General features: G+C 35.8%; 1 pseudogene; it reads left to right on the top strand.

Moving 5' to 3' along the window:
- The first annotated feature begins 8,786 nt into the window (after positions 1 to 8,786).
- Positions 8,787 to 10,487, top strand: LOC110213171 (acyl-coenzyme A thioesterase 1 pseudogene; annotated as a pseudogene).
- The last annotated feature ends 3,628 nt before the right edge of the window (positions 10,488 to 14,115 follow it).

Raw genomic sequence — 14,115 nt, 5'->3', positions numbered from 1 at the left:
AGAACATATATGCTTCAATATTTACTCTGAGTCCATTAATTCTCTTTCTGGAGGTGAATTGCAGATTTTATCATGAGTCCTTTGGAATTTGGAACCAGAAGTTTTAAAAACAAATGTTAAAAATTATTTTTACATGCAGCTGTGAAATAAGACATACAGGGCAGCTAGGTGGCACAGTGGATAGAGCACTGGCCTTGATGTCAGGAGGACCTGAGTTCAAATCAGTCCTCAGACCAAACACTTGACACTTACTAGCTGTGTGGCCTTGGGCAAGTCACTTAACCCCAATTGCCTAAAAAAAAAAAAGAAAAGAAATAAGACATACAGAGAATGGAGTATAGAAATCTATCCTGCCCTACAGGAAAATAGGAGGGGAAGAGGATAAGAGATGGAGGGGTAACAAGGGGGAGGGCAAATTGGGGGAAGCAATATTCAGAATGCATGACTTCTTAGAGTATGGGGAGAAGAGAGGTGGGGAGAAAAATTGGAACTCAAAATATTGTGGAAGTGAATGTTTAAAACTAAAAATAAATAAACCAATTAATTAAAATAAATAAATAAAACAACCCACCAAGACAAAATATAAAGCAAAACAACCCCCCCCAAAAAAAACCCAACTGATAAACAAATATGGTAGTCCCAAAAGATATCACCTTTGACACATAGATGTCAAGGATAGCATGGTACAAAATAAGTCCCCAAACAATCTACTGAAATTGTACCTGGGTTGGTTTTACTTTGTTTTGTTTTTGCTTTCAACACTTCTATAATTTAAATGATCTAAGGATGGAAATGCCTGTCCTTAATAGAACTGATATACATTACCCATTTTCTGAGATAAATGAGTTCTTCCAAATTGAGAAAAGAAATAACATGCCAATACAGTGCATGGATCATAGTAAATATTTGTTGAATTAAAAAAAAGGAAAACTCCAAATAAGGTCACAAAGAGTTGGGCGTGACTGAAATGACTGAATGACAATAATATGTAACAATTTTTGAGATTGCAAAGAACTAGAAAGAGAGTCGATACTGATAGATCAAGGAATGCCTAAACAACTTGTGATACATGGACATGATAGCATATTACTTTTCTATAAGAAACAATATATTTGAAGAACATAGGGAAATGCAGGAAAACTTAATTGAACTGAAGAAAAGTGAAGAAAGAGGAACAAAGAAAACAATATACATAATGTTCAAGGAAAGAATAACATCAAAACTGACATTGAATGCTGTGAAATTAAAAAAAAAAATTGTCTTTGCTTGACCCTGAAGTCAAGATGTGAACATACACTTCCCCCTCTTGTCTATGGAACACTGCATAGATTGTCATCCTTAATTGAGGTATTGCTTATTTTGTCAAATTGTTTTTTTCTTTCTTTTCAAACTTTTTAAAAAAATAAATATTGTTTTAGGGGAGAAGGGAGAGATATCTTGGATGATCTTGGAAGATAATATAAGAACAAAGTATATAAATAAAAAATAAGTGATTTCCCTCCCCCCCCAATCCCATTATTTCAAAGGACACTTGACAAAGAAATATTTTAATGTTTAAAATGACTATTTTAGGAGAATGAAAACAGATAAATAGGAAAGCTGACATAATTCCTTAAATCTTATCTCATAAGCAAAGATTATATTGAAAATTTAGTCAACCTTCTTTTTACAACAAATGGGTATTGGATGAAATGATATACTAAAACACACACAAAAATAGCAGTTTTATAATGTCTCAAGATATCTTTCAGAATAAAGGTTTTATATTTAGCTATGCCGGGTTGAAACTTTTTTTTTTTCAATTCAAGAAAACAGAAGAGGGGAAAAAAAAGAAGAAAAGACATGCAAAACAGTAATATCATGCCTTCAGATATATTTGTAGGGCTTTCATTGAATTCAATGAGAACAGAAGTGTTGCCAGTGGTGGTACCACTGTCTTTTTAAAAAGGCAGATATTTTAAGGTCTGGTGACTAATGATCACATGATCTTGTTTGCTTTTGGAAGTTAGGACAGAACACAACTATGGCTGTTCAGAAAATTACCTGTTAGATGAAATAGGAGCCTTCTATTTCTACATCTATTCCTTGTGACTTCGTTGAAGGTATTAAAATCCACTTTGATAAAAGAACAAGTATGTTTACTGAGATGATTTTGATGTTATGGATCTAATTGAAATATTTCTGGAAAATGAAAAAAAGCAGTAAGAATGAGATGCCACACAATACAGATTATTAAGAAGAAATCATAATGACTAGAAAGGTATAGAGAATGAACAATTCCTTCTCTCTTTTTTTAAAGAGGAAAACAAAGATATAAATCAGATATGAGACTTTGAGAAGTTGACATGTGAATTTCTAATAATTTAAGATGAAGCTACTGGAATAGGTTGTAAGTAAGGCTTCTTTCTTTCTTTCTTTCTTTCTTTCTTCTTTCTTTCTTTCTTTCTTTCTTTCTTTCTTTCACAGATCACCTTAGCAGAAAAGTGAATTTGATGAAGATTGAATAGGGAAAACAAAACAAGTTTATGAGAAGAAACCAATGGTGTTTTGTAATTGCATCTATTAATGGTTGTTATTAAGTAGTTAACTGAAAATAAAACACATAAATGTGACATATTATTATATTACCTTATATGATGTAGATTTACAAATGTATATATATGTGGATGGAGAAGGTTTTACATTCAATTTCTCCTAATTATAGCAAGGACTCATGCAAATATAGGAAATTACTGTTATCTTTAAAATGATAGATTTTTTTCTTTTAATAAAAATTATTATTTATTTATTTTGCTATCTTTTAAAAAAATTTTGACTTCCAAATTCTTTTCCTCCCTCTCACCCCTTCCCTCACTCATTGAGAAGCCAAGCAATATAATATCAATTATACATGTGAAACCATGCAAAACATATTTCCATATTAGTCATACTGCAAAAAAAGAAAAAAATAAAGTGAGAAAAGTATACTTCAATTTGTACTCAAAGTTCATCAGTTCTCTCTCTGGAGGTGGATGGAACTTTTTCATCATGAGTGATTTGCCACTATTTTGCGTCATTGTATTGGTCAGAATATCCAAGTCCTTCTTATTTGATAATTATTACAACATTGCTGTTAGTATACCCAATGATCTCCTGATTCTTCTCCACTTTGTATCAGTTGATATTTTTTCTGAAATTATTTCCTTCATGATTCCTTACAGCACAATAGTACTCTATGACAATCATATGTGACAACTTATTCAGCCATTCCCCAATTTATGGGCATCCCCATGATTTCCAAATCTTTGCCAACAGAAAAAAAGAGATTATGTAAATATTTTCACATGTATATGTCTTTTCTTTTTCTTTTTTTAATCTTTTTTGGGGTATAAATGTAACAGTGATATTGCTGAATCAAAGGGTATGATAATTTTGTAGTCCTTTGGACATAGTTCCAAATTGTTCTCTAGAATGGTTGGACAAGTTCACTACTCCACCAACAATTCTTTAGTGTAACCTGTTTTCCCTCATCCCCTTTAGTATTTCTTATTTCTGATAGGCATAAGGTAGTACCTCAGAATTATTTTAATTTTCATTTCTCTAATCAATAGAGATTTAAAGCATTTTTATATGACTATCATTGCTTTGATTTCTTCTGAAAAATGCCTTTTCATATCTTTAGACTATTTATCAATTGGTGAATGGATCTTTTTTTTTTAATAAATTTTAAGAAATAAGGCCTTTATCAGAGAAATGGTGTAATGTTTATATTACTTCATTGTCTATGCCACCTTTTACCAAATGTAGTTTCCCTGATTATCTCTTTTACCAGATCTATTTTTTTCTTTTGCTTTGTCTGAGATCATGATTGCTTTCTCTACTTTTTTTTTACAGCAGCTGAAGCATATTTGATCCTGCTTCAGCCCTTTATCTTAATTCTGTGTGCGTCTTTCTGTTTCAAGTGTATCTTTTGTAAACAACACCTTGTTGAACTCTAGTTTCTAATCAATTGTGCTTCCATTTTATGAGTTCATCCCATTCACGCTCAGAGTTATGATTAGTATTTCCCACCATCCCATTTTCTTCTATTTATTCTCTCTCATTTTATTCTCACCCTCCTCAAAAGTTTATTTTGCTTATGACCACTGCCTCACATAATCTGGTCTCCCTTTTATCCTCCTCTCTACCTTTTGACAATTTGTTTCTAATTGTATGGTTGATAAATGTATGATAAATTGAATTACATACTTTTTTTTATTCATATTTCTTTTTTTTTTTTGCCAACCTTCTTTATTCTTAATGTTGGGGAACAGAAAAAAGAAAGACTCAATTTCTGATAGGGCAGCTAAGTGACACAGTGGATAGAGTGTTGGTCCTAGAGTTTGATTCCTGAGTTCAAATTTGACCTCAGATAATTACTAGCTGTGTGACCCATGGCAAATAATTTTGTTTGCATCAGTTTCCTCATCTATAAGAAGAACTGGAGGAGGAAATGGAAAACTGCTCCAGTAAATATTTCCCGAAAATTTGTCATTACATAAAATATCTGCCCATCTAAAAAAGAAAATTGATGCAAGTTGAGTCCATTATCTAAAATAATCTAAAAGGTCAACAGAGGAATATGAGCAAAAGATGATGGTTAAGAAAAGATAACTATATATCTCACAGTGTCAGGCACACTGCCTGAGTTCAATAAATAAAAATAACAAATGGGAAATCTACATCATCCAGTGAAGATGAAGGGTGGAAAAATTACAGACTGGTATTACTGTAATTAAGGGAATGAAAAAATAGCTACATTTCAGGACACACAATGTATACCATCTGTGTCTGTCATCCTACAAATGATAAAGATGGAGGAAGAAAGGACAAATAAGGCTAATATAAGCACCAAGTCATTTTGCAAATGCATAAAAGATACAAAGAAAATCAAAGAAGCATTATAGACTCTAAATGACTCTAAGAGTAATTTATTGATAACAGAAGTTGGCATCACTTCATAATTCACAAAGGAAGATGGGAGACAGATGTCAGAAGCAGATGTATACTTCCCAGAGGGGAAGAGGATAGAAGGAATACTGGAGGAAATCAGGATCAAATCCAAAATAGTAATCAAATAAATTATAAAAATGGGAGATTTTCAAGTCCTGGGTCAAGATAAAAGTGCTGTGACACTTTTATGGCAATGGTGAAAAGAATGAGAAATTGATGCCATTGTTCAGTCATGTCTGATTTTTTCTGATCTTATTTGGGATTTTCTTGGCAAAGATACTGGAGTGGTCTTCCATTTCCTTCTCCAGCTCTTTTTATAGATGAGGAAACTGATGCAAACAAAGTCAAGTCATTTGCCATATGTCACACAGCTACTAATTATCTGAGGTCAAATTTGAACTCAGGAATATGACTCCAGGCCCAGCACTCTATTCACTGTGCCACTTAGCTGCCCCAAGGGAAATTAAGTCACTTTTTTCTTCTACTCCCCAGCATTAAGAATGAAAAAAAGGTTGGCAAAAAAAGAAATATGAAGAAAAAAAGGATTTAATTCAGTTTATCATATATTTATCAAGCACTCACTATGTGCAACTTCTTTTATTGTATTCAGCATAAAATGGTACTTGACTCTGCAATACATTTTAAATATCTAAGAACTGAATGAATCCAACTATTGCCTTTTCTCTTTCCTGAAAATCAGGCAACTTCCAAACTTTCCCAAGGCTTTGAAATGTGTGGGATATAGTGATCATTATATAAATGTTGGTTATGATCAATATCATTTTTATTATTATTTTATAACAACTTCCAAACTTGTCTTGCCTCTCTTTCATATGTGAATGTTATCTCCTCACCTACTGTATAAATGTTTAGAAGTTCACCCCCTTTCCACTTTCAAGTCACTCACAGCACCTAACATTATGTTAAACTCACTGTGATTTCTAGGCCTTTCCTGATGCATGCTACAATAGAATTTCTATATCTTTTAAAGCTAGCTCACCATACTATTGACTTATTTTGAGATTATAGTCCACTAAAATGCTTTTATCTTTGATACATACTTCTTTCATTTCTAATACTGCTGCAAGATTTGTGGACCCATTGTTTTGTCTTTTATGTTAACATAAGTCAGAAATGTGACATTTCCTACCCCTTATTATGTGTGTTAAGATTTTGCTTTTTAATGGCCCCAGGTTTCTGAGTCTTATGTATTTTAACACTACCCCTGTCTGGACGTTGAACATAGGCAAAATCATCAAGGATGTGTTTTAAAATATAGGCCTCAACATTTTTTTTCAGTCTCTTATTTATCATACACTTCAGGTCAAAGTATTGGTGGTATATAATCATCCTACCCTACCTCAGCTTACCATGTGGATCCTTGGCCCGTGGAAGATAAAAACATTAGGGCAATTGAGCAATGATTCAAACAGCTTGCTATGGTGGGGGTATGTGTAATGGACATAGAATCATTACTTCTGTAGATGAGTATATATGAAATTGTTCTAGCATCTCTATTCCTGCCTCAATCAGGAGCAAGCTTTACCTGGCAACCTCTGACATCCTTCTGATTACAATAACCCCCTATAGGAACAGGAAATTTCATGCCCAACAGAAAATATATATTAAAACATAACAAACAAACAAACAAACAAACAAAAGAATAAGCAGCTTCTGCTTCATGGGAAAATAAGAAGTCAACATACCCATTTATTAATGCTAGCTTAGCTCATCTTTACTGTATATTTCATTAACTATTTACCTCTATGTATTTCCTTGCCGTAGCTGATACCCTTGACCTTAGGTTCTTTCTTCTTCAGACCTAAATATCTTCTAAATACCTCCTAACTATACGGTTTCATATTTCCATCTGCTCTTTGTGATTTCTGAACTCTCACCCTCCCTGCCTGTTGGCACAGTGAGGAAAATAGAGTAACTTAGATGTGGGGGCTGACAGAGCAAAAGCTGGGGTCAATAAACCTGAATTGTGTTCCTACTCTGGGACTGCCAGTAATCAGTCCCATTATAAGCACCCAATTAAATACTCAATTTTCATTGATGGTGTTTTAGAACAACCTCTTTTTATTGCTAGAGCCTAACTTTAATAGAGTTGCAAAAAGGGACAAAGAGACAGTATGATTGAATCATGCCAAAGCTGAATAGTGCACCTGTGAGATTCACATGTTTCTGAATGTCTCATGGCCCAATGAAACTACTGATGTAGTAACAACCTGCTCTCAGGACAACTGGGAAGCAAAATCAGTTGCTAGAATTCTGATAAGCAATGTTAGTTTAGATCAGATTTCATATCTAGCACCAGGTGTTTAATGTTACAGTAAGGGTCAAACTTGAAGATGTCAGATCTCTTTCAGATTGATGGTTCTGTGATACTACTCTCTTCTTCTTGTCAAAGCATCACAGTTCTGAGGTGCCTTCCAATAGTGCCATGCCTACAATTCATACTCCAGTTCAAAGTTATGGCATTGATGAAGATCTATAAGGTTTTTAAAGAAAACATGTTTTATACATACATACATATATATATATATATATATATATACATATATATATACATATATATACATACATGCATACATATATACATAATCACCTTGGTTGAGCCTCACAAAAGACCTTTGAAGTAAGTGCTAGATATATTGTCTCCCTTTTATAGATGAATAAACTGAGGTTGAACAAGGTTAAGTGAGTTGTCAGTATCATTTAGCTGGAAGATGTTAGAGGCAGGGTTTGAACCAACACCTTCCTGACTCTAAGTCCAGTGTTCTTTCTAATTTAACAATAGTTGTATTTACATAGCACTTTAAGATTTGTAAAAGATTATAAATATATAATCTCAATCGATACAACAACCCTAGGAGGTCAGTACTATTATCATCATTTTACAGAGGAGGAAACTGAGGAACAAAGGTTAAGTGACTTGCCCAAGGTCACATCACTAATTAAATGTCTGATATCAGAATTTGAACTTAGAACTTCAACTATTGCACATTACCTCTTAAATAGCACTCTTCCCTTCATTTCCTCTTGTTGCCTTTTGGGGAAGATACTTTAACTTTTGATAAAAATCTTTTTAAAGAAATTTTTATTAAAAATTAAAATATCTTTGAAGTTGTTGAGAATCATTTATTGTCGAAATATACCCTGTTGATATGTACCACTTTTAACAAATTATTAAATAGTTTCCTATTTCCAATTTAGAAAAATATCATTGCCTAATTATTTTACACAGAACTTTTAATGAGGCATACTTCAAAGAATGCATAAACAATGGAAGATCAAATATAACTGCCTAACATCAGCTTCAGAGAATAATCTATACATTTCAACATGCTTATCATCAATTATTTACTGTTACTGCTGTGTGAAAAATCCCATACTGGGTAATACAGCTATCAGGAGTATTAGATTAATTAGTTCATTTTGGTTAAAGCACTGTGCTGATGAGGCCAAAGTTACTGAATAGGTTCCATGGTAGCAAACTGTATTTGTCATTCCCATGAGTAGAAAAGGGGTGTTTGGGTGTTCAGGGAAGACTAGTACCTCCAGTTTGAAGGCTGCTGAGCTTTTTTTCAGGGCTTCTTTCCATCTTTGGTGTCCATCTACCATCTAATTCTCACCTATGCCTTGGAAAAGAGTTTGCAGTGGTTCCACCTTGATAAAACATTTTGGCAAACAAGCTAAGCCAGGTTGAGAGTAATTGATGGGCCCCACACCCATTGGTTAGTTAGGAGAGTGTCTACCCCAAACATATGAAGATTATCCGTAGTTGAATAGGCAGATGTGAATTTGTTCCAATGGGCAATGAAAGTGGCAGGTACTGTGGAGTGCTTAGAGCTTGGTTAGAGATTGAAGATGCCAGGATCATCCACTGCATCACAAGATATAACTAGTCAGCTTAACTATTGTCTTGCCACTGGATTCTGATGACTCTAGAAGAGAGAGGGAGGCCAATGACTTGGTGCAACTCTGCCTCACTTAATCAATTTATGCATTACTCAAAAGACATCACCCACACCATTTTATCATTTTACCTTCCTTGAGGTCCTGTAGTGATGGGCAAGTGATGAAGCATCAAGTACAGATACAATGGGAACTGTAGTCAAAAACCTACACACTGGTAACCCACGCCATAGAGTTGTCTTGAGCAACAGTGGGATTCAGCAGGCCCCAAGGAGTCCAAGCAGCCTTTTTTAAAGACAGCATTGCTTTGCCCTGGCATGACAAAGGGAACAGAAAAAGTGCCCTAAAAATTGTCTCCTCCAGCTAACCTAACCCTGGCCTGCTTACCAAAATCAAGAAACAATAAAACAAAACCAAAAGAATGAAAAAAAAAATAGAAGACAATATGAAATATTTCATTGGAAAAAAAAACTGAACTGGAAAATAAATCTAGAAGAGAGAATTTAAGATTTATTGGACTACCTAAAAGCCATGGTCAAAAAGAGTCTGGACAGCATCTTTCAAGAAATTATCAAGGGGCTGGGATTCTTATAATTTAGTCACTGCTCAGATTCTTAAAATCTAGCCAATAGCTTACTAATGTTCAGATTCCTTAACTGTCTGCCCAATATGATGGATATTCTAATAAACCTTGTCTTTGGCTGAAAGAAGGCTTAGATTGAATTCTTTCAGATAGGATCCACATGTTGTGATTTTGGGATCCCAGCATCCCTGAACCCCTAAACCACGTCAGCTCAGTGCCCTTCCCTGGGATCATTGACATCTTTGGAGCTGGAAGTGGCCTGTTTGAATACAGAGCTAGTCTGTTGGCTAGACATGGTTTTGCTGTGCTGGCCCTAGCATACTATACCTTTGAGGACCTTCCCAAAGACATGAAGGAACTTCATCTGGAATACTTTGAAGAGGCTGTCCAGTACCTGAAAAACCACTCCCAGGTAAAGGGTCCAGGAGTTGGGCCACTTGGATTTTCTAAAGGGGGTGATCTGTGCCTCTCCATGGCCTCCCATTTGAAGGACATCGCAGCTACTGTCACCCTCAATGGCTCCATGGCAAATGTAGGGTCTGCACTATACTATAAAGGTATGACCATTCTCCCATTGGGTAGTGACCCAAAATGTATCAATAAGACTAAAGATGGGTTTGCAGACGTTGTTGATGCTCTCAACAACCCTTTGGAAGGACCCAACTGAACAAGCTTAATTTCAGTTGAGAAGGCTGAGAGTTACTTTCTCTTTCTCGTTGGTCTGGATGACCATAACTGGAAAAGTGAATTCTCTGCCAACGAAGCTGCCAAATTGTTACATGCCCATGGGAAGAAAAAACCCAAGATTATCTGTTACCCTGCAACAGGATACTATATTGAGCTCCCATGTTTCCCTGTGTGCCTGGTTTCCTTTCATAATTTGGTGGGCAAACTTTTGATCTGGGGAGGAGAAGTTAGGGCCCACTCCATGGCCCAAATTGATGCTTGGAAACAACTCCGATCCTTCTTCCACAAACATTTAGAAAATGATAGCAAATCCCTCAAATTGTAACTCACCATTTAGAATTTAAAATGGTATATGCTATAGGTGTGTTGAGATGATACCAACTAGAGAGATTAATTTTAGAATAATTGGAATAGGGTTTTTTTCTCATCAGTAAGATAAAGTTGAATGTAATAATAATTTTAAAGCTCTTAAAGTTTTTTTTTAAGTAAACAGTTTTCCCCAAGGATTAAAAGAATAATTTTGTGAAACATTAAAAAAAAAAAGAAATTATCAAGGAAAACTGCCCTGATATCCTAGAACCAGTGGGTAGAATAGTCATTGAAAGAATCCACTGATCACCTCATGAAAGATATCCCAAAATAAAAGCTCCAAGAGATACTGTAGCCAATTCAAGAATTACCAGGTCAAGGAAAAAAATATTGCAATCAGCCAGAAAGAAATAATTCAAATATCAATGAGCCACAGTCAGAATTACATAAGAACTAGCAGTTTCTACATTAAAAGATCAGCGGGCTTAGAATTTGATATTCTGGAAGGCAAAGGAGCTTGGATTACAACCAAGAATTAACCAACTAACAAAATTACACATAATCTTTCTTTTTTAAATTAATTTATTTTGACTTATCAACCATTGCTTCCATAAGCGTTTGAGTTTTAAATTTTTCTCCCTTTCCCTCCCCACATCCCTCCCCAAGACAGCCCACAATCTGATATAGGCTATACATATACATTCCTATTAAACATGTTTTCACGTTAGTGATGTTGTAAGTAAGAATTAGAACCAATAGGAGGAACCACCAGAAAAACATAAAACACAATAGAAGAAAAAAAATAGCAAATAGTATGCTTTGATCTGCATTCAAACTTCATAGTTCTTTCTCTGGACTTGAATAGCGTTTTCCATCATAAGGCCTTTGGGGATGTCTTAGATCCTTGTATTGCTGAGAAGGTTAAGTCTATCAACAGTAGTTATCACACAGTGTGGCTGTTGCTGGGTACAACGTTCTCCTGGTTCTGCTCACTTCACTCAGCATCAGACCATACAAGTCTTTATAGGTTTTTCTGAAGTCTGTCTGTTCATCATGTCTTATAGCACAATAGTATTGCATTACATTCATATACCACAACTTGTTCAGTCATCCCCCAATTCATGGGCATCTTCTCAATTTCCAATTCTTTGCCACCACAAAAACAGCTGCTATAAATATTTTTGTACATGTGGGTACTTTTCCTATTTGTATGATCTCTTTGGGATATAGACCTAGAAGTGCTATTGCTGAGGCAAAGGGTAAAGCATAATCTTTCAGGGGGAAAAATGGACTTTCAATGAAATGTGGACTTTCAATCTTTCCTGATTGAAAGACCAGAGCTGAACAGAAAAATTTTCTTCAAATACTCAAGAGAAACAGAAAAGTAAGCAGGAAAGAGAAAAAAAACATGTTGTTCAATAAGGCTAAATTGTTTACATTCCAACATCAGATGATAATACTTACAATTCTTGAGAACTTCATTAGGGCAATTAGAAGGAGTATAAATAGACAGAGTGTGTGGGTATAAGTTGACTTTGATGTGATAATATGAAAAAATTGAGGAGTGAAAAAGTATTGTAATGAGAGAAGATAAAGGGGGAGGAGAAAATAGGGTAAAATGCATCACATGGACAAAAAACATATTATAGTAAGGGAGGGGGTGAGGATTGTTTGAACCTTATTCTCATTGGATTTGGCTCAAAGAGGGAATAATACACACACTTAGTTGGGTGTAGAAATCTAACTATCTTATACAGGAAAGTAGGAGGGAAAGGGGATAAGAGAAAAAGGGAGAACTGATAGAAGGGAGGGCAGATTGGGTGACAAAATTCAGAAACAAAACAGAAGAATGGAGAGGGTGAGAGAGAGAGAGAAAGAGAGAGAGAGAGAGAGAGAGAGAGAGAGAGAGAGAGAGAGAGAGAGAGAGAGATATGAGGGAAATGGGATTTAGGGAAATACATACTTAGTTAATCATTACTGTTAAAAAAAAGCAAGTTTCTCTGATAAAAGATATCATTTCTCAAATACATAAAAAAATTAAGTCTGATTTATAGAAATAAAAGCCCTTCCTTGAATAGTAAATGGTCAAAGAATATGAAGAGGCTATCTTTAGACAAAGTAATGAAAACTATCTATAGTCATAAGAAAAATGCTCTTAATCACTTTTTTTTTTGGTGAGGTAATTGGGGTTTAAGTGACTTAGCCATGGTCACACAGCTAGGAAGTGTCAGGTGCCTGAGGACAGATTTTAACTCAGGTCCTCCTGACTCCAAATCCAGAGCTCTATCCACTGCACCATCTAGCTGCCCCTTGTAAATCACTTTTGATTAGAGAAATACAAATTAAACAACTCTGAGCTACTCCCACACATCTGTCAGATTGGCTAATATGACACAAAAGGAAAATGATAAATGTTAGAGGACGTGGAAAATTAAAACAATAATGCACTATTGGTGAAGTTATGAATGAATTCAACCATTCTGGAACCACACCCAAAGGGCTATAAAACTATGCATGCCATCTTGAGCCATAAATACCACTACTAGATCTGTATTCCAAAGAGATTTAAAAAAACAAAAACAAAAATCTGTACAAAAATATTTATGGCAGCTCTTTCAGTGGTAGCAGAGAATTAGAAGTTGGGGGGAGGTCCCTCAATTGGGTAATGGCTAAACAAGTTGTCACATCATGATGGAATATTATTGTACCATGAGAAATGATGAGCAGGGGGGCAGAGCCAAGATGGCAGAGTGAAAGCAGAGACTTGCTTGAGCTCTCCCCCAAGCCCCCCCAAATACCTATAAAAAGTGTCTCTAAACAAATTCTAAAGCAGCAGAACCCACAAAAAGACAGAGTGAAACAAATTAGAAAGGTATATTGCATGGGGCTAGGAGCGGAGCTCAGTGCGGCATGGGCACACAGGTCACAGTGAACCTGGAGTAGGCCTCAGAGGACTGAATTGCGGGCAGCTGTGACAGTTTCCAGACTTCTCAACCCATGAACACCAAAGACAACTTAGAAGGTCAGTGGGAAAAGTCTATTTCTGTGGTGGTGAGAGAGGAGCATGGGGTCTCAGCTCCAGTTCCCTGAGAGTGCTGCCCTGAGAAGGCAGCTGCCTCCTGAACTTCCAGCCCACAGACTGAGAGGGAATCCAGTGGCAGATAAGAGAGGGATCTCTTTGCCAGTGCTGAGGCAGGAATCTCTTGCTTTGCCAGTGTTTGGATCTGGGTCACAGTTCTGGGCGGCGATCCTGGGGTGAGGAGGAGTGCTAGTGTGGTGGAGCTTGTAGTGGCTGTACAGAGAAAACCCTCCTCACACTTCCAGGACAGAAAGGAATACTTGTGGTCACTAATAGACCAGAGCACAGGCCAGGAAAGGAGTAAACACCTCATCCCTTATCATACTGCCTTGGAAGAACTGAAAATGTACAGGTCCCTACAAGTATCTCTAAAAACAGCTGTACAACCCCCCAAAGCTTGGGACAGTACATTCTCCACATTGGAAGCAGACTCTTACCTTAACAAAGAGTTTAAAACTCAAGTAATTGGCCAGGATCATGAGCAAGCAGCGCAAAAAGAGTCAGACTATATTATCTTACTTTGGTGACAAGGAAGATCAAAATATACAACCAGAAGAAGACAACA

This window comes from Phascolarctos cinereus, unplaced genomic scaffold, assembly GCF_003287225.1.
Source record: "Phascolarctos cinereus isolate Bilbo 61053 unplaced genomic scaffold, phaCin_HiC Scaffold_9;HRSCAF=440, whole genome shotgun sequence".
NCBI lineage: Eukaryota > Metazoa > Chordata > Mammalia > Diprotodontia > Phascolarctidae > Phascolarctos > Phascolarctos cinereus.
This window is presented reverse-complemented; position numbering and strand designations above follow the sequence as displayed.